The 25,125-nt window shown below is 56.0% G+C and overlaps 1 long non-coding RNA gene across 1 annotated transcript; it reads left to right on the top strand.

Moving 5' to 3' along the window:
- Positions 1 to 952: 952 nt before the first annotated feature.
- Positions 953 to 25,125, top strand: LOC309618851. Its single transcript, XR_014238644.1, has 3 exons — positions 953 to 2,208; positions 21,998 to 22,097; positions 23,862 to 25,125. It is a non-coding gene; the product is annotated as an uncharacterized lncRNA (long non-coding RNA).

Below are 25,125 nucleotides of genomic sequence, written 5' to 3'. Positions count from 1 at the left end.
ATGAAATGCAGAGCAAGTCCTGCAGTGACAGAGTTGGGGGCAGAGCCTGGACTGGCCTGAGGTAGGCGAGCTCCCACTAGTGTTTTGGGCCCATAGGCTCAGGGTCTGCTTTCGGTTTTCCTGTTAAGAGTCCTGACAAGAGGGACCTGAAGCCCATCGTCAGCCAGTGGTCCACCTGGGGACTTCCCACTGTGGTCTCAGCCCTGCCGCCTCTGGGACACGCGAGGAGCCTTTGATGTTGCTGCTGACGATACAGTGAAGCTGTCCTCGTCTCTTACCCAAGAGTAAATGGAGTCATCACTCTGGGAGAGATTTGTTTGAGGACCCAAAGCGGTGACAGTGGCCAGGCCAGGCAGTTCTACTGGAGGTGTAGGTTGGCCCCGAGGCAGGGGGATGACCATGCTGACTTTGGCAGGAGTCAGCAAGTCTCTGGTGCCCAGGGGGTGGGGGGGCGAGGATAGTGTTGAGGCCTGAAGGTTTGGGGAGGCAAAAGCCAAATCCTGGTGCCCAGGCATGGAGAGCGGGCGATGCCCAGGCTTGGCAGACAGCAGGCTGAAAGATGCCATGCCAAGCTGGGGCTAGGGGCTGCCAGGGTTGGAGATCAGAGGAGCGGATGGGGGAGGGCCGGGGCGCTGTCGGGGCTTGAAGCAGGAGGCCGCCAGGGGCAGGGTGGCGGTGGGTGGAGTGTGGAGATCAGTGAAGACAGAGGGTCACCGGGGGGAAGGGGGCAGTGCCAAAGGAGCAATGGGAAAGAGTCAGTGCCATCTTGGGGCTGGGGGGCAGGGGGAGGGAGCCCTCAAACTTATTCTTTCCCCAGGTCTCATTCACTTTGCAATAAAAACAGAGGCCTTTACTGGTGAGTTATAAACCCTAGAGTTCAGGGTTCAGAGGGGCCTCTGGGGTCATCTTTTCCAATTCTTTCTTTGTACAGATGGGGACAGCGATGTCCACAGTGGGGCACTGGCCTTTCTAGGACTACCCAGTGAGTCTAGAGACATGAACTGGACGGAACCTGCCTGTGTGTCCAAGTCTGTGCCACACCTGTGTGGTGTAGGGTGGGGAGCTGGAAGGTGAGGGGTGCCGAGAGTGAAGGGCTCCAGTCTTGACCGAGGAGACCAGTGGTCCTTGGGGAGATGAGGCCAAACACATCCAAACCCAGGCAGCAGAGGAAGGCCATGTGCGCCTCTGGGGAAATGTTCTGGGTCAATAGTGGAGCACACCTCCTGTGAGCTGGGACCTTTGAGAGGGATTCCATGGAAATTGTAGTTTTGGTGGAACTCCAAAAAATAGGGAGTTATTTAAAACCATTAGGAATTTATGTTCAATGGAACTCAAATATCCCACAGTACTGGAAAGGATTTTACAAGACAAAAATACATCATGAAGGTGAGTGCTAAGTACCTGGAGCTGACCTTGGTTACTCTGCTGTCCAGGGGGGTCAGGCTGTGGGTCCCTCCTATTGGCAGATAATCCCAAGGCCTGCAGGTCTGTTGGGGGACAGAGCTGAGGGCTCTGTCATTAGCTGGAGGCCCAGGAACACGTACTGCAGGCCAAGGCTGAGGTCAGTTGGGAAGTGCCCCTGGGCGACATTGATCCCCCTCCTCTCATTTCACAGTGGAGCAGACTGAGGTCCAGGAAGAAGTAACATATTCTCCAGCATGACCATTTTTGCAACATTCCATTTATTTCTGAGATGTGTTTGGGAGTGCTTGGCATTCTGGGAGGGCGTTGGCCTGAACCAGGATGCCCCAGAGGGCAGGCGCTGCTCCTGGATGGGTGCTCAGAGGACTGGGCCTGGCTGGGCAGAGATGGAGGGGGTCATCTGCCCTGTTGTCCTCTGGTCAGGGGAGGGGCCAGTTGGGGCCTGAACCTCAGGATCCACCACCAACCCCCCCATCCTGTTTGCCTGGGAGTGCCTGATTGCTTTGGAAGGGCAGCCCACCGTCGGGGGTAGGGTGGGGCTTCCAGCAGCTCCTGAGGGCTGCAGGATCGGACCCGTTTAGCCTCCGCAGTCATCTGACCCCCATGACTCAGGCCTGGCCCTGCCCTTGGAGGGCAATGGGCCAGTCTGAGCTCATCACCACTGCCCGGAGCAGAAGTGGTAAACAAGTTTGCCCTCTGCCTCCCACCCCTGAGAGGAAGCAAGGAAGAGAGTGAGGTGGGGGCCCACAAGCACTCCACCAGGCCCAAGCCATCTGCATAACACAGGTGCGTGTCATGGGTGTCCACGGGTCCTGTAGGATGTGTGCTGGGCTCTTGCATGTGGGCGACATGTACAGAAGCGTTTGCTTTCACATGTGTCCTTGGAGGAGCTGTGGCCAACCTTTTCCAGGGACCAAGTTGGCCACGGAGCAAGGGACCTTTCACCCCATCCCTGGTGTCTGGGGGCCAACAGCTGAAGGCTCATGAGGCTGGGCCTTAGAACTGGGGGTCCCTGTGGAGTAACACCTCGTTTGACTTGCTGGTTCTCAGCCTCCTGACTTTCAGGTCTCATGGATCAGACTCAGGTGCTGGGGGTGGAGCTGGGGCCCTATGGCCCCTGGGAGCCTCTGAGAGACTGCAAATCTTCTTGGGCTGCTGTTCTGGGCTGTCGGAGCCCGTGGCAACGTCTGAGAGGCACGGTCCTTGGCGTCCCCCCTCTTGCTGTGGGCCCCTGGCCCCATCTTCTCTCCTTCCATCTCAGTCCCTCCTCCCCTCTCTCTCCCTGATGCCTGTCTCTGTCTCCCTCCTTTCCTTTTACACCCACTTTTCTGCCCTCCCGTCCCTCCTCTCTCTCTTCTCTCAACCCAGTAACTAGCATTGCTATTTGTAGCCACCAGATGGCACCAGTGCACCACGTGTCCCATCCTAGATGAGAGTACCACTCCCCCCTCCCCCCAGCCCAGGGTGATTAAACACCCTTAACCCTTCACAACATCCACACCCTGCCCAACGCCTTCCTGGGACTTTAAACGTGGAGGAAAACAGATGCAACAAAATATGGGCAGGGCCAGGGTGGGGGCCCGGAGCTGGAGAGGCTCTAATGCCCCTCAGGGTAACACCTACCTCACAAAGGGTGTTCGCACACATCACAGCATTTCTACCTCAAACCCGTGAGGTCCTGGGTAGTGTGCACTGTGCACGTGAAGAGAGTGAAACCCAAAGGAATGAAGTCAGTCGCCCAGGGTGGGGCATCAGATGTGAAGTGGGAGGGAACTTGAACCCCAGCTTTGCAGGTTCCCAGCACTTGGGGTTCTTGGGCTGGCAGGAGTGGGTGGAAATGGATGGTGCGAGGGTCCGCAGAGCAGGTGAGGCCCTTGAGCACTTTCTCCCATGCTAAGGCCCCGTTACTGTCCCTTTAGTGTCTCTTGGTTTGTTTCTTTCAAGCCTGACACAGAATGATCCTTCACCCAGGGAAGTGCCTGCTATTATCTTAGCCTCTGGGTCTTCTCAGAATTGAGGCATCTTTACACTAACCATTTTCTCCTTTTCCTTTTTGTCTCTCTATGTATATTCACGCTCTGTCTTTTCTAATAAGGCTGAAATGTAGACGAGGCAGCCCCTCTCTGCCTTCTGGGGAGCCCCCAGGATAGTGGGAAACACAACCCTGCCCCAGAAGCCTATTGAAAGGGGGACACAGAGGTGTAGCTTTCTAGGAGCCCCTACTGGTATAGAGCCAGAGCCAGGTGAAGGTATTCAAGGGAGGCTTCCTGGAAGAGGCAGGGGCCAGGACTAGGGAAAGGTAGGCTGAGTGAGGGCAATGCCCTCCATGGCAGCTGCTGAGTGATCCTCATGTATGGGGAGCAGAGGGGGTGGGCTGTCACAGCCCTGGAGTCAGGGGAAGGGCCCACGTTGGCCCTAACTTGGGCTAAACTCCCCGACTGGCCCATCCCCCCGCCCCACCCCTCACCCCCTGTCCCACTGGGAGGCCTGCTGTGGGCTGGGACAGGAGGCCCAGGGTGGGGTCCCTTCCCCAGGGCCGGAGCAGGATCCTGGGCCGGCTGTGGCAGTGCCCAGGAGCCAGAGAGGAGCCGCCGCCCCCCACCCCCTTGGGCCCCTCTGTAATTAGGGCTATTTTTAGCCCCCTCTTCCTTCCTATTTCAGGCCTCTGGACTGGGCCGGAGAGTGGGCTGTCCTGGGGCCGAGGGCTGGAGCCGCTAAACTGGGCCTCAGCGTGGGAGCTGCAGCCACAGCACAGACCACAGCCTGGGGCGGAGTCCTGGCAGGGGGAGGGGAACGGGGACGTGGCCAGGCCTGGGGCAGGGCCCGGTGGGGTGGGGGCGTGTCCTTGGCTCATCTGACCCCTCCCTGGGCCCCTCACTGATCTGCCCCCCTGGGCCCATCCCTCTGCCCCCTCCCTGTAGCGCTGCTGATTTGAGGCAGTTAGCCCTGGGCCTGCATCTGTGTGTGTCCAAGAAGGTGCGGCCAGAGCACCTTCAGGACAGTGTCGTCCCAGAGGGGTGCCCAGAGTGTTTATAACCATTTATTAAGCGCTTACTGTGCCAGGTACCGACCCAGCACTTTACCTGTATTAATTTATTTACTGTGTACAACGACACTACGAGGTCCGTGCTATTTTATCCCTATTACACAAATAGAAAAACTGAGGCTTGGAAGGAGCCCATTTTTCGTGTGCCGGGCTCAGGGAGCATCCTGATCTTTTCCGATGGTGGTTTGGGGGCGGGGTGCTGAGAGACACGACTTTCTTCTTCATCTACTTCCAGGCTCCACTCCTTGGATCCCAACACTCTATCCGGCGCGGCTCCTGGGCAGCAGCCTGTCAATCTGCCTGTCCCTGGTCTGGTGGCCCATGGCCTGTCCTGCAGGCGGAAGGGTGGGTCTTGCCCAGCTGGTTCCAGTTAGGCACAAGAAAGCTGGCGAGGGGTATATTTAGCCCTGGTTTCTGGGGGAGCCAGAGGTCTTTCATCGTTGGAGGCGCTGGCCACAGCCGGACTCAGCTTGCCAACGCTGGGCTCTTGGGCTACAGGGCAGACAGGCTTCGGGCAGGGAGTGGGGTCAGGGAGGAGAAGGGGCAAATATGGCCGTGCCCATCTTTGGGGCTGGGGTCGGGGGAGTGTCAACGCCAGTCAGGACCACTCAGTTCTGAATGCCACGCTCAGGATGAGTCTGTAGGTTTGAAGGCTCCTACAGGCATTGGAGGACAGGCGTGGGGGAAGACCTGCTGCCTGCCCCGGTGAGCCCAGGCCCAGCCGAGGCCTAGCGTGTCTGTGGCACTGGGCTTAGCTGGGCCTGGGAGTCTGGAGGCCTGTTCTTAATCAGGGAGGTGGGCAGGGGGCAGAGTTCCAGGGACAGGAAGGCGGTGGCCTTTCCATTCTCTCTAAGGAGACTGACATGTTTGGGCATCAATGTTTGGAGAAGGTGAGGGTGGGGGGCAGGGATACTGTGCAAGAGGGAAAGAGAGGCGCACAGAGAGGCAGCCTCCTGGTGCCAAGTGGTGCTGGGTGCTGGGGGAGCTGGGCGTGCGGAAGGCACACAGGTGTTTGCCTCATTGCCGCGGGTTTCGGGGTGGTGGGCACTCACTGTGTGCTGGGGCCGGTGGGCTGGGACCCGTGTGGTGTGGGTGCCTGCATGGCTGGGCTCTGGTGGCACACGGGTGTGAGATGACCCACTGGTGGCTATGGCATTGCTCCACTGTAGGTGACTAGGACAGCATGTGACCCCATCATGATGTTTCTGTGGGGCAGCCTAGGAGTATGGTGGTAGATGAGGGACTAGGGCTGTTTTAAACTGTCCAGCTCTGATCTTGTGGGGCTGTGTAATTATCCCCCGGGATGTTGGTCTCTGTGTGTGAGCCTGGGAGTAAACGCATGTGTGGATGCAGAGTTTGGGACTCAGGCTGTGTGTGTGTGTGCGTGTGTGTGCGTGTGTGTATTGTTATTCTGGGTGTGACTGGGTATGTGAATGTGCAGCGGGGCTACCAGTCAGTCACCCACCAGCTTCCCACTGCAAATGAGTCCTGTTCCAACTGAGGGTCATGCCCCACTGTCCTTCTGGGGACTCCTACCCCAAAGCCACAGGCCCTCTGGGCCTGAGGGAGGGAACCCTACAAGTCGTAAGCGCCTGTCTCTCTCCTAATCCTCTCACCCCCACTCCCTCCGACCATCCCCACAGACGGCAGGCTTCTACCTGCCCCAGGGCGTGAGGCAGGGGAGAGAAAGAGGAGCCTGCCCGCCTGCCCGCCGCCCCTCTGTCGTCTCTGCATTCAGACAAAGAGCTCACCCTGGTCTCTGTGGGCGTCTGGGAGACGCTGGGGGGATTAGCTGCCCGCGCCGCCCTCTCCCCACCTCATGCCAGCCCACCCGGCTGGCACCGACACCTCTGAGCCCAGGGGCGGTGCCCTCACCGCAGCCTCTCCAGCCCCGGAGGGGGTGTGTGTGTGTGTGTGTGTGTGTGTGTGTGTGTCCCCTGCCCCCACACCTTGGTGCCCCCATGAGAAGTGGGTCCTGGGGTACACACACTGCTGGCGGGGCCGTGTCTCCCCTGGGTTTCTACTTCTCTGTCACTCAGCACGTGCTCGGCAGGCCTACATGTGTGTCGGCACCCCTCTGTCTTTGAACCTCTCATTCCTGGCCCTTGCGCCCCTCCCCCACAGTTGACTGCAGCTCCGACCTCCCATCCTTCCCCTTGCATTCCTGGGGGAAGGCGTGATCCGGCCAGCGAGCACTGCTGAGCAAGAGAGAGAAGGCAGTGGGCGCCCCTCTGGTGAGGGCTCGGTGCACCCTAGCGAGGCGAAGCTGTCTGTTTCGGTGTGGGGTCAAAGGAGCTCGATGCAGGAGACTTGGGAATGACATTGGGTCTCGTGTTTCTGTGGCTTCTCCATCGGGAGCGTGACTAGTCTGTTAGTCGTGCCTCCTGACGTTGAGGCTTTAAGTCTAGCCTTTTCTTTGTATTGTGCAAAACCAGAAGTGATTTTCAAAGTTCTTTCTCGTTTACTCTCATGGATTTTCTCAACAGGTGGGGCAGGTATTGCTGTGTTTCCTATTTCAGAGGTGTTTAGATCAAGGCTCTGAGAAGTTAAAGGATTTACTCAAAATCACACAACTGGTGAGCAACAGAGCCAGGACGGAGCCCAGGGTCTTGCTCTGTAAGTGTCAAGGGAGACCCTTTGGACCCCTCCTAATCCCCACGGCTGGGCCTCTGCCTCCTCAGTACCCTGTCCCTGCCACCCTCGAAGAGTCTGCTGTTTCAGGAAACTGTGGAATGGAGATAGGCCAGTGGGAGCTGGGTGAGATGACCTGGGCCCGCCTTGAGTCACACCCCATCCTGAAGCAATCAGGGCCCCATGGCATGGACAGTCCTTGCATCCATCCTGTGTTTTTGCAGGTATTTATGGATGCTCTATCAAAATATTATTCTGAGGTTTAGTCCCCTCCTGTCTCCTTTTATTTGGTCTTCAGTGGAGGCAATGAGGTACCAACCCCATTCCTTCCGTTGAAGGGCAGCTGCCAAGCATGCCAAGAAGGAAGCTGGGCTTTCCCAATGACTGGGAAGGGCATGAGGTTAGGGATCTGGCTCCGTGCCTCCGGTATAAGAGATGATCAATATATGAAGATGGACATATAGTGGTGAGTGGGCGGATGAATATACAGAAGAGGGTGAATGCACAGGTGAGTTGGGTGGGGGATGCATGTGTCAGCTGGCAGGTGAACGGATGGATGGATAAATGAGCAGGTGGAATATGTGGATGGGTGAGTGGGTGGTGTTAGGATGGATGGGTGGGTGGGTATTTAGATAGATGGATATATGAGTGAATGGTTGAACGGATGGATTATTAGGTGTGTGGAGGATGTTGGATGGATAGATGGATGGAAGAGTAGGTGAATGGGATGCATGGAAGGATGGATAAACGGATGGAAGAGTGAATGGATGGGTGGACGGATGGATAGATGGATGTGTGGAAGGGAAGAGATGGGAAAGTGGGTAGATAGGTGTGTGAGTGGATTTGTGGTAGAGATTTGGGAGCCTGGAGGAGCCTTTGAAACACAGGCTATACACAGGGAATGAATTTTTCACAAGTATCTTGGTTTTGGTCAGCCCTCAATTCATCTGAACTGACGGAGAGAAACCATGTTATGGAAAAATCTAGAAGATGCTGGTTGGTTGCAACCTGATTTACATCACACTCACGGGTGGGTTTTGGCTCTCCCCTATGAAGTCTGAGGGTCTGCGCATTGTGTATGACGTGTCAGTCATACGCATAGGTATGGCTCATCTTGGGAGTCCAGCTCCTACTTTCCTCTCAGCCTGCCATCATCTTTCTCCCTCCCGTGCTGGGCAGGACGGCGTCTCCTCTCAGACAGTTACAGAGTGCAGTCAGTGTGCTGTGATTCTCCTGTAGCTCTCTGGTGGGCTCACTCCTTCTCTAGGGTCAGGGACAGTGGCTGGACTTCCTGAGGGTCTAGGGCTGTTCCTTCCGGTTTCTCTGAGGCTTAGTCAGCACTGGAGGAGTCCAGGACCACAGAGATTAGCCTGGCATCTGCCAGGTGGTGGGATGCTGACATGAACTTGATAGCGGCAGTGCTGCCCTGACAACAGAAGGTGGGCACTGACCTGCTTTCCCGAATGAGAGGAGGCAAACGGAAGCTGTAACAAGACACATGGAGGTTAAATGCCAGGAGGGGGTGTGCTTGGCTGGGGGGTGGGAGGGGTGGGCTGTGGAATCATGTCTCTGTCCCTTCCCAGGTATCAGGCTTATTCTTGGCTTCAAGAGGATTCTCTTTTGCCCTTCTCTTGGGGAAAATCTTCCCTTGGGGACTCTGGATGGCCTGGCTTCCATGACAATTATAGGAGCCTCACGCATTGAGAACCTGCTGGGTGCCAGGCACTTTACATACATCATCATGTTTAATTCTCACAATATCCTTTCAAGGCAGGGAGTATTTCTCCCATTTTATAGATGAGGAAACTGAGGCCCAGAATGATTAAAGAATGTGCCTGGTATTACCCATCAAGGAGGTCATAAAATCAGGATTCCTATTCAAGTCGACCTGACTTCTCTGCCACATGCCATCTCTCATGTCTGAGCCCACCACCCCCTCCCTGCAGTCTGGTCCAGCTGGTTAGAACGGGTTCAAGGAGCAGCAGTTGGAAGGACACACCAGAGGGATGTAGGTGAGGCCCCCAGAGAATGAGAAGGCTCGAGACCAAGGAGATGGGCTATAGCCAAGGACCTTTAAGTGTTTCTAGGGCTCTTGTACTGAGACCTGCTGGCCTCTATTTGAAATAAGAGGCAGCATGAAGGATTTGGGTGAGACTACCAGCAGGACTTTCTGGCCTAGAGGGCTGTAGAACTCTGAAAAGGGCAGAAGAGGAAGGGCAGAAAAATACATTCTTTGGAGAAGGTGACCTATGGCGGTTCCAGCGCAGCTGATTTGCTGATTGAGACAAGGGTGGCCAGAAGTCCTCTTGGGACATCCTCTTGCAGCCAAAAGAGGCCAAAATGGCCTGGGTCGGAGTTGGGAGTCTTGAGAGCTGGAGCTTTCTGGATCCAAGGAAAGACCAATCATGGGGACTGGAGCTGGGATGCTGAAGCTGGAGCAGTTTGGAGCCCACCTCAGGATCCCAAAAGTGGGAGCTGGGAGATGCCAGGACATATTTCTGGGGAGACAGGAAAGGGGTAGCTGCAGGAACCAGAAGGGAAGCCTGCCCCTCCCCAAGCCAGGCAGTCCCCGAGGCCAGAAGCCTGCCCTGCCCCTGGGGATGCTGAGAAGGCAGCAGGGATTCGTGGGAGCCTGAGCTCCAGACCGGTGACCGGGTGACCAGACCTCTGGCCAGTCCCGAGCAGCTGGGTGGAGGGGAGCTGGCGGCTGGGGCAGGGAAGGGTGGAGACTGGGAGGTCCAGGTGGGCCGTGGCAGAGGGTGGCCCCTCCTGTGTCTCCCCTCGCCTGCTGGCCTCCCCCTTCTCCCTTTGATGCTTCTCACCACAGACTTCAAACAGGCTGCCCTCTGCTTCTGCCCGCCCGCCCATAATTAGAGCCTGGCTCAGGCTGCCTTTCACCCTCACTCCCTTCCCTGCTGTTGATCTGGCTCAGGCTCTCTGTCTTGCCTCTATCTCTCTACTTTCTCTCTCTTTCTCCATCTCTCTCTTTCCCTCTCTTCCTGGTTCTCCGGCTCTCTGTGTCTCTGATCCTCTGTCTAGATCAGGGACCAGCTCTAGTCTGGGCCCCAGGCTGCAGTTCCCATGGATGCACGCTCTCTCCCCCGCATCCTCCCCTTCTCTGCCTCCTTCTGTGTGTTCTCACTCTGACTGGAGACTTGACTTCTCGGTCTTTATTGCCATACCTTCTCTCCATCTCTACCAAGCTCTGTCTCCATCTCTCTCCTTTTTTTCTCCCTTATTTCTAATGTGATCTGCATCCCCTCACCACCCTGAAGGTTGTCCTCATCTGGGCCTTTCCCACCCAGAACCTGGGGCTCAGGCCCCACCCCCTCCCTGGTGGAGACTGCCCCAGTGCAAGCCCGCAGGGCCGTGAGCTGGGCCAGCTCCAGGCTGTCCGCCTCCTCCCTGGTTGGTGCCCTCAGCTCCCAGCACAGCCCCCGTGACTCCTGCCCCTCCCTGGACTTCTTTCAGGCCCTTCCCGCGTCTGGTTTTTCTGGCCAGGCCGACCTCCCACTCAGCGGGCCCCCTTTGTGGCCCTATGGCAGGCAATGCCATGTCCATTCTCTTTCCCGGGAGAGGGCGGGGCTTGCTAGGAGCCTCTCCATGGCCTAATATGGGAAATAGGGGATTAAGAACCCTACACATCCCCTCCCCTCCAAGGCACTGGGGCTTGGGCTGCACCTTGACCCCTGCCGGGGCCCAGGTATCTCTAGCAGCATCTGCCCATCAGGTTTAAGGGCTTCATCCCCGTCAGAGAATAGGCTCACACTCCTCTCACTGTTAACCCCAGGGCACCTGGTGCCACAGACCCAGGTCCTCTTGGAGAGACTGGCCTTGAGGGGCAAGGCTTGGGCAGTGAGTTGTCTTGGTGTGGATAGACCCCAGGGCACCTGGTGCCACAGACCCAGGTCCTCTTGGAGAGACTGGCCTTGAGGGGCAAGGCTTGGGCAGTGAGTGGTCTTGGTGTGGATAGACCCCCAGGGCTGACAGAGCCCTCCCTTGACGCTGCAGTTCTGGACTAGCCCCGGGGCCTCCCTGGGCCTGTTTCGCAAGGATGCCACGAGGAGGGGTGATACTAAGAAAGACATGACTAACCCCTAGGTTGGACTCCACGTTTTCCAGCTGACAGTGCCCTTTCCTGGTCATGTGGGAGCCTCGTGACCCCTGACAGGGGCGTGGAATGAGGTGACCCCATCTTTCTACAGATGAGGACACTGAGGCACAGGGATGCCACTTGCCCTATCCAGGACCCCTCCTCAGGGGGAAGGCAAGCTGGCTGGACTGGGGGCTCAGGGCCCCGTGGGAGTCCGGGCTCCAGACAGTGGGGGCCAGGCAGGACACATGGCCCTGGCTGGGGCCTCACGTCCCTCAGGCCTGGGTAGTTCTGGCCAGTTCTAGGTTCTAGGCAAGGATGGGCGCCCACTGTGTGGCTGCGAACTCATGAGTCAAGGGACTTCAGCAGGGACCCCGATTTGGGGCATTTGTGGACAGGACCCAGGAGAGGCCATGCCTGGGGCATGCTCAGGCGATCAGGAGCTCGAGCGGCTGGGGGGACACCTGCTCTGAACTGGCAGCCCGAGCATGCGTGGCTGTGTGTGTGCGTGTGTGTGCACGGCTGTGAGGGAGTGTGTGATTCCGGGTGCGAGTGTGAGGGTGTGTACACGAGCATGAGTGACTGTGCGTGTGCGTGCACACGCTGTGTGCCTGGCAGCGAGGGTTCGTGACTCCATAGATAAGGGTGTGAGAGGCTGTGGTTCGTGAGTGCCTGCAATCCTGTGAGGTCATTTCAAATGTGAATGAGTGAGAGGGTTGTGTCGGTGTGAGTCCTGAGTACGCGTGACGTGTGTGTGTGTGTGTGTGTGTGTATGTTTGTGTGTGGGAATTGACTTGGGTCTCTGATGCGGGAGGATCTACGTACACAGGTTTATATATAAACGTGAGCAAGAGCAGGAGGGAACAGACAGGTGTGGGCCCGTGTGCACGTGTGTGTGCCTGCGTGCGCGGCTGTGTGAGCGGCATGACGCCCAGGCTTCCTCCTCATCTTTCGGGTCAGCAGCATCACCCCCTCCCTCCCTCCTCTGTCCTCCCTCCCTCCTCTGTCCTCCCTCCCCGTCCCCTTCTTTCTCCCTTCCCTGCTCAGCCACCCTTTGGGGATCAAGTGCCAGGACCACTCCCCAATTCCAGGGGCACCCTGGGGACACTTTTTTCTCCCTTTGCCGGCAGGAAGGGGTCCTCAGAGCCGGGGTCAGGGGGGGTTGGTTCAGGACGCAGGACGTGGCGGCCCCTGCCTCTGAGGCCTGGGTCGGAGGAGGAGTGGAGAAGTGCCTCCTGGCCTCTTTCTCCCCTCACCATCCTGAGGCCCAGGGTGGGAGTGGGCTGTCAGTGATTGTCCAGCGTCAGTGTCTGGGTCCCATTGGTCAGCGAGGCGGCTCCCAGGCCCGGGCGCTGGCTCCAGCCTCTGCCCTGCCAGCCTCTGCCTGAGCCTCACCGGGCCCTGCCTCTCCGGGCCTCAGTTCCTCACCTGTGAAGCTTCTCCTCCTGCTGCCTGGGTCTCAGCCTCTCCCCCAGCTGCCAACTTGGCAGGGCCCCCAGTCTGAGGTCCTTGGCAGGGGAGAAGCGTGGAGGAGTGAGGGAGGGTTTTCTTTGCCTTTAGAAACTGGAGATTTGGGCTGGGGTGGGTGTGCTCTCCCCAGATGGACTTGTCCTAGCACACCTCTGCTGCAAGGGGGGATGGATTCCCCGGGGCGGCCTTCTGAGGGAGACATTGCAGCACTGGTTCTGTGGAGCCCCAATCTGAAGGCGGAGGAGCAGCCGTGGCCCGGGGAACCCCTCAGTTTGATGGGAGTGATGCGACACACTGGATACCCAGAGAGCTGGATCCACACAGCGAAATAAGGACACAATTCCCAGCCAGCCAGAACCACAAGATCCACAGTACTTACCGAGGGCTGGGCTGAAGACAGCTACTCAATTCTTTGAAAAAATGAAAGGAAAAAAAGGAAAGAAAGGAGGGAGGGAGGAAGGAAGGAAGGAAGGAAGGAAGGGAGAAAGGAAGGGAGGGAGGGAGGAAGGAAGGAGGGAAGGGTGGGTAGAGGGAGGACATCAGAGCGGGAAGGGATGGAGGGGACAGACAGAATTGAGCTGGGAGGCCCTGGGCAGCTTCCTGAAGGCAACTGGGATACAAGGACAGCTGAGTCCGCACCCTGAAACTGTGGATGTTTGAGGCCTCTGGCATTTATTTTGAGCATCGAGGCCTCTCCAGGACCCTGGAGCCCTGCTTAGTTCGTTTCTCTTTCTGCCTCAGTCTCCCACTAATATTTTGGGGAGACCCCCTCCTGGAAGCCCAGAGGGCTGTGAAGGGTCCCCTTTCTGCCCCTCCTAGGAGAGGAAGCAGTGTCCTCAGCAGGGGGTGGCGGGGCCAGCCTGGGTTCCCTACCTTCTCAACAGCCACTCACTCCCCTGGGCCCACTCCCTCCCTCCCTCCCAGACCCAGGAAATCTTGGGGCGGGCCCCTGCTCCCTGACGCTGTCCAGCGGGTCCAGCCAGGGAGGCAAGGGGGTGAATGCCAGTGGGAAGGGCCCCTGGGTCATCCCTGTAGGGGGTCCTGTTGGGGAGCTCAGAAGGACAGGAGCCCCTGGGGGTGTCTGGCACCCACTCATTCCCAGGTAGCCTGCTTGGCTGCAGCCTCAAAACCAGGCTCAGAGAACTCCAGAGGTGAGTGGGAGGGTGGAAAGCAGATTCCAGGCCACTGCCCGCCCCCCGAACCATCCCAACCCCCACGTGGACCTGCTTTGCCTCCCTGTGCCCTGCTCTATGCCGTGGGCCTTGTCTCCAGCTGGTGGGAGCGGGTCCTGAGACCTGAGGCTGGTCTTCCCCCATCAGCTGAGAAGCTCTGGAAGCAGGGAATGTGTGCCCCCCTCTGACTGGTTCCAGGAAGAGGAGGCATGTGTGACCAAGGACAGGCAGATCTAGAATTAAATCCTGATGGTAGATCAGCCCATTCCCTTCTTAGTAGAAGATCAAGGTTCTGGAGGGCTGAGTGTGGGCTGCCCCTTTGCCAGGTGTTGAAAGCTCGTCTGATCCAAACCAGCTTGTATAGCAGTAGCTCCAATAGCTATATTTGCAATTGATTGACGCAACACATCTCAAGTAGGAACTACTTCAGTTTGTGATCACTTCACAGTTTGCACATTCACACACCCGACCTCATTTTGAGCCCCTGGCAATCCTGAGACGCAGGCAGGAGTGGGGCCGTGCCCCCATCTGCAGGTGAGGGAATGGAGGAGGAGAGCCCTTCTCGTTCAGGAAGTGTGCCAGGTTCTGGGATCTCAGGCCCCCTCTTCCCCACTCTCTTATTATTTATCACATTTGGGAAATAATTCGGTTTGGTCCTCAGAGCCAGGAAGGCCTTGGGTCCCTCGTGGGTAGGCTGTGCGTCTGGTTTAGACCAGGGGGACAGGGCCAGGGAAGAGTGGATGGGCTCACCTCGGCTGAGTGCAGACCCCTTCCCATTCCAGCACAGCCGTTCGCCCCTCAGGGCTGGGGCCACGGCAGTCTCAGGACTCAGGACCCCTTCTGAGGAAGTTCTGCATGCTTGCTGCCCTCTCTCCTCCAGGGACAGGGCCTGGTGGCCCCGGCCAGCATCTTGTGGGCTGCATCCTGGCTCTGGGGCTTGCTGGGGCTGGTGGGAGGCATGGGGTCCGGGTGTGGCCCCAGACTGGGTGGCCTGCCCCTCCATGGGTGAGTGGGAGATGGGATCGGGTGCCATCTTACCCTGGAGGCTGAGTGCCAATGTGGCCCCCTGCTGGTGACTGGCCAGGCCACTGAAGAGCACATTTTTCTCTGGGTGACAGCCTCCTTCCCTCCCTGCCCCTGGCAAGAGATCCCTCCTCTTCAGGCCCACCCAACAACCCAGCCACCTCAACTCACCACCTCAGAGCTCTCCCTCCTCCTTCTCCCTTCCTGCTCTGTATTGAGCTGCTACCAATGCCTGGCACCTAATAGGTACTTTACCCAGGTGATCTCATTAACTCTGCCGGGGAAAAGGTATCATTAGCTCCCATTTTAGGGATGAGGAGCTGAGGCCCAAGAAGGTAGAGTGACTCACCCAAGGTCACACAGCTAGGTTGCTGGCAGAGGTGGGATTCAGTCTGTCAAGCTCCACGGAGGGTGTAGGTGGAAGAAATGCTGCAGAGGGAGCTTGGAGCTTGGGAAGGGCTTTGACTACTTCGATGAGAAGCCTCAGCTTGATTTCGTAGGTGAAGGGCTTTTAAACAGGAAAGTTACACAATAAGAGCAGAGACCCAGACTGCCTGGGTCCAAATCCTGCCCTGAAACCTAGCTGTGTGACTTTGGGCAAGTTACTTAACCTCTCTGTGCCTAGTTTTTTTAATTAGTAAAAAGGAAATGGTAATAGTGTCAACCTCATAGGCTTGCTAGGAGGATAGAGTTCATGAGCCTAAGGTGCTTTGGGCAGAGAGCAGTGCCTGCTGCACATTATGCACCATGTGTTTGCATTAGTGCTGGTGGCTCCTAGCCAGACCCCTTCTTTCTCCCTTTCTCACCACCTTGCCCTGTCCCACACCCACCATCCTCTCTGAGGAATGAGAAGTGCTGCCCTGAGCAAGGAACTGAGCCCGTGACCTACCGTGGGCACAGGCCCCCATGTGCCCTGCCCATCTTTGCTATGGCCGCTAGGTGCCTGGTGGGCAGAAGGTATGTATACTTGACTCAGATGGGGAAAAGGGGGCAAAATGGAAAAGTCTGAAATAGCCTTCCTAGTGAATGGGCGTGGCTGCCAGGGTGCAGAAGGGGCACGAAGGGGCTGCCTCCTTGTCCGGGCTGTGGAGGGTCTTCAGGTGTTGGGTGAGGAGGAGCTGAGGCTGGCTTCCAGCAGGAGGACAGGGGTAGCTGGGCTGAGAAGGAGGGAAGGGTAGGAGAAGGAGAGGCGGGGGTGGGGGATGGGGGTGGGGGTAGGGGTGGGGGAATGGGGGCAAGTGAATGATGGGCGGGGACGCGATTGAAACCTACCCTGGGGTGGGAGGCTGAGGACAGGCCTGCAGGCAGAGGAGGCTTGGTGAACAGATTGGTGGAGACACTGCCACCGCCCAGGTGCAGAGATGAAAGTGTCCACAGAGGCTCCCGCACCACCCTGGTGTGTCCCCTAATCCCTACTCACTCCTCCAGAGGCTGGGGCATTCTCCCCCGAGAGCTTCGTGGCTCCCTGGCCGGTCCCCCTCTCATCACTCAGGAGCATGCCCCACCCACCCCCAGCTGGAGCCAGGAATGGGGCTGTGCGCAAGGGGCTGGTCTCCTGGGTGACCCCAGCTGGAGAGGTGTCCCTGAGGGGCACGTGGCCATTCCTGATGGTGGTCAGGGGGTAGTGGGGTGAGGGGGGCTGGACAGGACCTCAGCTGCAGGAAAAGGGGATTGTCCTCAGTGGGAATCGGTAGAAGAGCAGCTTGGTCCTTCTCTTCTTCCCTCCCTCCCTCTCCCTCCTTCCCATGTATTCTTTTTCTAGCTCTGAGTATAGTGCCTGACCCGTAGTAGACATTCAGTAATTATTTGAATTCATAAGTAGAGCTAAGGATGTGAATTCTATGGTTTCTGCTGATGACCTAATGCCAGGATCCAGTTCCTTGGGCTGTGAGGAAGGAAGTCGGGACAGGAATGGGGATGGAGTTTGTGATGGGTCAGGGGCGCAGATGTAGGAGTGAACTCCGGCTTGAGACCCAGCAAAAATGAATCACTTGCCCAGGGTCTTTTCTCATCAGCTGGGACTGGGCAGAGGAAAGCACGGGAAATGGGTGGTGATATGAATAAAAACATTCTTTTATTTTTAAATTAATCTTCACAAACAATTAAACAGGTAAGTAATTGGACATAAAATTCCAATTATGTCCCTTGAATTCAGTCCTTCCCACACTTCGGCTGTGGGAACACCACTGGCCCGATTTCTGCAGTGAGAACTTTGAAGTTGACTGATTTGATATCAACCCACTTTTTAAACTTAGCTTCTCCACCACTTCCTTCCTAGCTGTGTGATTTGGGCAAATCCCTTGATCTCTCTGTGCGTTTGTTTCCTTACCTATGAAATGGGGATAACAATAGTACTTATCTCATGCGGTTATCGTGAGGATTAAATGAGTTAGTGTTTGTAAAGCAGCTGGAAGAGTGCCTGGCTCATGGAAAGCTCTATGTAAATGTTTGTTAGATAGAATGAGTAAATAAACACTTCTGAGCAATGACAGCTGTGAAGTCGTGGTTTGGTGCACCAGTTAGATTTTCTTTTCTTTTCTTTTTCTAAACATTCACTTTTAAAAAATATATTTATTTTAGGCTGTGTCGGGTCTTCGTTGCTGCGTGCAGGCTTTCTCTAGTTGCAGTGAGCGGGGGCTATTCTTCGTTGCAGTGCATGTGCTTCTAATTGCGGTGGCTTCTCTTGCTGCGGAGCACCGGATCTAGGCACCCAGGCTTCAGTAGTTGTGGCACACGGGCTCAGTAGTTGTGGCTTGCAAGCTCTAGAGTGCAGCCTCAGTAGTTGTGGTGCACGGGCTTAGTGGCTCCGCGGCACGTGGCATCTTCCTGGACCAGGGCTCAAACCCGTGTCCCCTGCATCGGCAGGTGGATTCTTAACCACTGCGCCACCAGGGAAGCCTACCAGTTAGATTTTCTCACACACATTAAAATAGGGAACTAAAGGTCCAGTGGTTAGGACTCAGTGCTTTCACTGCTGTGGCCCCAGGTTCAATCCCTGGCTGGGGAACTAAGATCCCGCAAGCTGCCAGCTCGGCCAAAAAAAAATAGAGAAAACTATGAACCATTAGTATAAAATGATCTTCCATACCGCCAGTGGGACATTGTCCCAAATGAACCTTCCATGCTGTCTGGGTGCAAGTATATTTTACGTGGTTTAATTCAGTCCCATTTGTAGCCCATACTCTCTTCCTGGGGGCACCATCATCGCATCTTTATTGGCCTCTTTGTCACCATGGCTTTGTCAGCGTACCTCTGCCATGAGATGTCAGCGCTGTTTGGATCCCATGCTCGCTGTGACCCGGCTTATCCGTGGGAAGTGGCTGTTCCCAACGAGGCACCGAAGCAGGTGGGCCATCTGTGCTAGGGATCTTTCCCAGAATTAACTACTCCAGTTCCCAGAGATTCCATGCCCTGTCCCAACTGAGCCCCTCATTTCAACCTTCTGCCTTTCATGAACCTGGGAGAAAAGGGAGCCCGGGAGTTGGGAATGGGAACAGGATAATTCCGAGGCCTGGGCAGGTTACCTTCAATTTACCCTCTGGGCTATTTGATTGGCTTGAGGACCTTAATTTGCTTGTTGTTTGAGGTTAACTACCTTCCTTAATGAAGCTGGGGGCAGTGGAGAAGGCAGGTGGGAAGAGAAACCCCTGAAGGTGCCAGGGTGCGAGGACTTCTCTTGGAGGCCCCCCTGTGAAGCAGGAGATGGCGCCTGCCAGCACCCATCTCATCCTCCCAAGTGTGACCCATGGGAGCACATCCTGATTGTCGCGGCGTGGTGGAGGGGAGAAGGCCCTCTACCTTCCAGAAGCTCTGCCCAGAGGCAGGGTTTCAGGATAGAAAGCTGGCGTTGCAGCAGGAAGACTTCCCACCAGACCAGAGTGGGTAGAGGGGCTCAGGGGGGATTCTGAGGGGATGGGAATAGCTGTGTTGGTCAGACCTGGGTGAGAATCTAGGCGGCCAGTCAGACGGTGAGTCCTCAGGCTCTACTGTGGGTTCAAGTTGGGATGACAGAGTCGGTGAGGGGACAGCTGGGCTGCTTTCCTCAATTTGCGGCCGGAGGTCTGCAGCCCTGGTGTGCAGGAGAGTCAGTTTCCACATTCAAGTCTACATGTCCTGGTGTGTGCGTGTGTGTGTGCGTGCGTGCGCGTGCGTGTGCGTGTGTGTGTGTGTGTCTGAGAGAGGAGAGAGCTGCCTCTTCCATCAGACCAGGGGCTCCCACGGCAGGGCCTGTCTCTCCCGTAAACTGGGGGCTCCCTGAGGGCAGGAGCACTGCTGCCTCAGTGGATCCATTCCTGCTTCCAGAGGGTGCTCAGCTGCCACTCAGAGCACGGCCCCAGGCCCTGAGCCCTGCCCTTGCCTTGGCCCTCTCTGTTCTCTGCCTGCCCACCCCCCTCCTTCCCTCCCTCCCGCCCTCCCAGCAGCCTTGAAGTGCTGCAGAGTGTGTTGTTCTTAGGACAGAGTAAACAGGCAGGCAGAGCCCGGGGTGGGGCCCTGGTAATGAGGCTTTTCCGGGGGAGGGGGCCTGAGTGGGCTCCCATCAGATAAGTCAGTCCTTCACTACCTTCCGTTTGCTATTCTAATGAGGGACACAGCTGAGGGACCGGCAGGTCCAGGTCTAGCTGGGCACATGGCACCTGCCTTCTCATCTTGGCTGAGCTGGGCCCGTGTGGCTAGATGACCTCTGGGGTCCCCCGACGTCCTGTGTCCAAGAAAGCCTACGACAGTTCCTCCCGCCTCCAACTGAAGGCAGGGACTGTGGTTGCCTTTCTCACCCCGTGTAGATCCTCCGCCATGCTGTTAGAGAAGGCTTTGGGTCAGACTCCGGGAAGAACCTCTCAGGTCATGGGGGTACATGACAATAAACCTGCCAGATCCAGGTCTGCAATGGGGCAGAATTAGGGAATTAAGCCCCTGCTCCAGGTCTTGGAGGGCCGCCCTGCTGGTGTGGCACTGAGCAGTTTAGGAAGGCAGGCAGGCAGTGGACAATAGAGGGAAGGAGGCACAAGAGTTAGCACCAAAAAAGACCTGAGGGTCATATGAACACACGAAAAGAAATAGCCCTCGTCCTCTTCTGGGTCATTTTCCTCTCCCAGGCATAAAAATCAGGTTCTATAAAAACACTGGGGAGAGAAAGGCCAACAGTGCGGTGAGCTGAGGCCTGGCAACTTCAGCAGTGATTACGAGAGGTGTACCCTCACCCTAATGGACACCTAAAGGTCATTCTATTGGCCCCTCAAGAGGACTCACCGGAGGTCGCCCCAGGCGTGCTCCTGTCTCCGGACTGTTCCACCGGAGGCTGCCTCTGGAGTCAGAGCCCCTGGGCTGGAATCCTCGCATCCCCCCTTGTTTACTGAGTGGTCTTGGACAAGTGGTTGCTTCAGTTTCCCCATCTGTAAAATGAGGATAAGAATGAGAGTGGGAGAAGGGATGATATAGTTCCTGTAAAGCTCTTTTCACAGAGTCTGGCACCCACTGGGCTCTAGTGGTTCCTCCAAAGGCCCCTTTCAAGTGCTCATTTTCACAGCCCTCCTGGAGGTTCTTTCTGCTGTCTGCCCACTACCCCTCCTCAGAGTACGACGCGGTGTCACCTTCCCAGCCTATGTGGGGAAGCAGGCTAGGGGGCATGTTGGTCCTTTCTGTCCTCAGTTTCTCCTTCTTAAATGCTGTCTCCCCTCCTCTTCCCCTCCCTACCCACTGCCCCCCCCTCCAGGCCTGCATGGTGAGATAATGTCTAAGAGATACTTGGAGTTACTTGGAGGAAGAGGCCAGACAGTGAGTGACCAGAGGTGATTATCTGGCGTGACTAAAGCAGTGGTTTCCCTCCCCCCAGCCCGGGCAGGAGGGAGGGGGACATCTGAGGTCACGCTCCAGAAGGAACTTCCCAAGAAGGACTAGGACCCAGGGAAGCCGACCTTGGGGTGGGGGAATGGGGAAGGGTGGCAGCTGGGAGCTCAGCTTCAGGTGGATTTTCGCAGGAAAAAATGCCACTGCCAACTACAACTCATCCCTTTCGGGAGGGGTTTTGAGGCAGGGGGCTGGCCAAAATGGTCCAGTTCTCCCCTCGAGCAGCGACCATGTCTCCAGCTCTCAGCCTGCCTCCTCCATGGACACTGCTGTCTGCCCTTGCCCTTGGCCCCTGCCCTCCTCCACCTCTCAAGTGGACCTGGCTCCCTCCCAGCACCTCCTCCCCATCCTGCCCTGGGGTCCCCACTATGGCAGCCCAAGTCCAGACGCCCCTCAGAGCAGCAGAGCTTCCTCTGCAGGAGGATGACCCACTTGCTTCTCGCTCTGTACCTCCTCCGCCCGCCCTACCCTCAGAGGCCTGCAGAGGACCTGAGAGCTGCCCACTGGGGGTGGGGCTGGACAGCTGGACTCGCATCCGCTCCCCCAGCCTCCTGTCTGTGGAGTGAGCCAGCAGGCGGGAGGCATGCAGTTCCCACGCAGACCTCTGGGTGCTGCCCAACAGCTGTAGCTGGCCCTCCACCGAAGGACCTGGCGGGTACTCACCTTCACTCCAACCCTCCTCCTGCCCCCCGAAAAGGGGCCACCTTCATTCAGAAAAGAGAAGCAGCTGTTAATATTAATATTTTCATAAACATCATCTCTTTGATCCTAGTTAGTAGTACTGCCGACTCCCATTTTACACATGGGAAAACTGAGGCACAGGGGGGCCATGTGGCTCGCCTAGGGTCCCATGGAAGGGTGAGGAATCCTGACAAAGCCTTGGGAAGACAAGAATGAGCCTGCAGAACTGGGGTAGCCTCCAATGCCTGTGTGTGAGAAGCAGATACCCTGGTTTGTTCTGGTCTCTTAGTGCCGCAGAGAGGAGAGAGAGGGGAGGGCGTGCCTAGCGGACGGAGCCCTGGGTGGGTTTCCAGTCCAGCCTTTGCTGTGGTCTTACTGCTACATGCCTGGAGTACGGAATTTCTGTAAACAATATGGAAGTCTATAGAATACAAAGTACTCCATAATCCTATCCCCCCGTCAGGTAACTGTGGTTAACGTTGGTGTGCTTCCTACCAGACCTTTGTAAGCATTCAAAAAAATTTTTTTCAACACAAACAGGACTTTACTAACAAATAGTAATAAAACAAACAGTTCCTTGATTTGTGTTTCCATTGTTCCCATCTGCATTCACAGAGCGATCTCATGTTTAAGGCTGCAGAGCACCCACCGTGCGGATGAAATCTAACTTGGTGAACCTTGCTTACCAGGAGGCATCCGGGCAGTCTCATCACAGGTAACGCCGAACAAGGATGCTTGTCCCTTCGTGTTGGTGGGAGCATGCTTCTGTAGAACAGCTGCACATGCGTCACCATCCCTAGAGGAAGGCATCCTGTCTCCCCCTTGGTGATCTGATCCTGGGGGCAGGGTCTGCCCATTCAGGAAGACCTTCCTCAAGTCTGACCCAAATCCCAGTGGGTGGATTGAGCTGTTCCCTCCTCACATCTCCTGGGCAGGGTCTTCCTTTTCAGGGCACCACTCATTCAGCTGGCTGGCTGGTCTAGGGAAGGCTCTGCTCTCCGTATACAGTGGTGTGAGTGCACTGGGAAGTAAGGGAGCATTCCTCTCCTCGCCTTGTTGGAAGCTTCTTGCAGAAAAGAGGAGAAAGACCAAGGAAGGTCTGGAGAATCAGCAGTGGCATGTTCACGGAGGGCTGGGGGTTGTGGGCCCAGGAGGCACCTTTCCGCCTGCTGGGTCTTAATGTCTGGGAAGTGCACAGAAGTCCTTCCAAGGCTAGAAATTTCAAAGCACTTCCCAGACACTACAAAAGCTTCTCTTGGGAGATGGGGGGACTGTCGCTTCCACAGTGGGGAGGTGGTGGGGGGAGCAGAGCCAGGTGTCCCTCTCTCCTTAGCTGCTTCTGGCATTGGCCCCCGCCCTGCCCCTTTGGTCCAGCTGGAAGACTGGAGTCATCCTATATGTGCATGTCTGTCTCCACACTCACCTGGCAACTCAGAATACCTGGGTTCTTGGGACTCAGCAGGTCAGAGGAGTCAGCATTAACCCTTCATGTGTTAACCTGAACCACAAGGCTGTGGGTCCTCAGCCAAAAACAAGCCAATAGATCTAATCAAAGGCAGAGCCTTCAGGGCAACACCCAACCCATTCTGGAGGCTGTTACTGATTTCACTCTTAATCTTTGCGCTGAGCACTTATTCATACAGCAAAACCCTTACTTCACACCCAGGTGCTGAGATCCACAGTCTCATGTATGTATTGTGTGTGCGTCCAGGAGACCAAGCCCATACAATGTGATAAGTGCTTTGACTGGAGAAGCTGCAACAGGAGAAATGAATGATTAGAAACTCACTCACTGATGTGCTGTTAGCTCAATTACCCCTAATTGACACTGTTCTTGGCATGCTAACAAGCCAGGGGAAGTCCCAGGTGCAAGGGACAAAGCCCTGGGTGGTTTTCACCAGGAGCCAGAAGGCTGGATTTGAACTGCAAACCTTCTGACTGCAAAGCCCTTGCTCTTTACATCCTTCTACTGCAGGCAACAATGCTGGTGATTGGAGAGGGTCAGGACAAGGACCCTCGGTACACGTGTGGTGCATGAGTGAGTGAATGATTGAATGTCTGAACACCCTGGATCACAAGCGTCTATTTCATGTGAGCATCTCTTGATGGCACAGAGTATGTCTTATCCATGTTTGAGTCCCAGTCTTGAACAGAGGAGGGCCTGGTGCATAAATGAATGCGTGAATGAATGATGAAGCCATCAGTGAGTTCCACTTTAGTAGTGCTTCCTCAGGAACCTCTCAGCGGGTTATCAGACTACAAGGCTAGAGGCCACTTCCCCTCCATGAGGTCTGGCACCTTCAGGAAATTTCACTCTCGTCTGGACTGGGCAGTGCTGTGAGGAAGCAGAGAGAAACCTGGCCCATCCTGAGAGCCGGGGTGGGAAGGCCAGGCAGGGATGCCGCTGGGTCTCCAGGGGACCTTAAGAGGTCATCATGTACATCCTCCAGCCCTCACCCCTCCTTTGTCCCTCGGGCAGGTGAGCAGGACCTCTTCTAAAATGACCAGCCACACACAGTGGTTAAGAATCCACCTGCCAGTGCAAGGGACACGGGTTTGATCCCTGGTCCAGGAAGATCCCACATGCCGTGGAGCAACTAAGCCCGTGTGCCACAACTACTGAGCCCACGTGCCACAACTACTGAGCCCGAGTGCCTAGAGCCCGTGCTCCACAACAAGAGAAGCCACCACAATGAGAAGCCCGCGCACTGCAACGAAGAGTAGCTCCCGCTTGCTGCAACTAGAGAGAGCCCACGCACAGCAATGAAGACCGACACAGCCAAAAATAAATAAATTAATTAATAAATAAAATTTTCTTTAATTAAAAAAAATAATAAAATGACCAGCCACGGCACGTGGCACTTAGTGGGCTCGCAACAAAGAGTATTAAGTGAATGTCAAGTGAAAGGATAGAGACATTGGGGAAAGGTCTTTGTTACTCAGGTCACTTGTCAGGGGGAAGTTTCGCCTCCAGTCACACTGTTCTCCCTGGGGCTATAGAAGGCTTGAAGGCTTCTGCTCCCCTGGTCTGAGATCCCCAAGCCCCACCCTCTAGGAACTGCTCACTGGGCTGGTCCTTTGCAGAAATTCTTAAACTTCTCAGAATCACTGATGGGCTTGGGGTGGGGACTTTGATGGGGAAAGCAGTATAAAATGCAGGCTTCTGGATTCAGTGAATTTCAATGGGGAGATTGTGGGAACATTTTGAACAAGTGCTCCCCTGATTCTGAGGCAGGTGGGTGATCTGTGGTCTACATTTTGAGAAACAAAAGCTCAGTGCCTATCTCCCTGAATGCTAAGAAATGACCTTGAGCAGAAATTTGGTATTTTTCGCTCCAAGAAGGGCTGGGTTTTATTTCTAGGGAAGAAGTTCTGTGGATCTATGGAAACTTCGGGGGCTTAGGCATGGTCCTTTAGAGCAGGGGTCCCCAACCACCGGTCCTCAGCCTGTTAGTAACCAGGCCGCACAGCAGGAGGTGAGTGGCGGGCTAGCGAGTGAAGCTGCATCTGTATTTACAGCTGCTTCCCATCTCTCGCATTACCACCTGAGCTCCACCTCCTGTCAGCATTATGGTGAGTTGTATAATTATTTCATTATATCTTTCAATGTAATAATAATAAAAATAAAGTGCACGATAAATGTAATGCGCTTGAGTCATCCCGAAACCATCCCCCCACCCTACCACCCGGGTCTGTGGAAAAATTGTCTTCCACGAAACCGGTCCCTGGTGCCAAAAAAGTTG

This window comes from Balaenoptera borealis, assembly GCF_965194805.1.
Source record: "Balaenoptera borealis genome assembly, chromosome: 20".
Classification (NCBI taxonomy): domain Eukaryota; kingdom Metazoa; phylum Chordata; class Mammalia; order Artiodactyla; family Balaenopteridae; genus Balaenoptera; species Balaenoptera borealis.
This window is presented reverse-complemented; position numbering and strand designations above follow the sequence as displayed.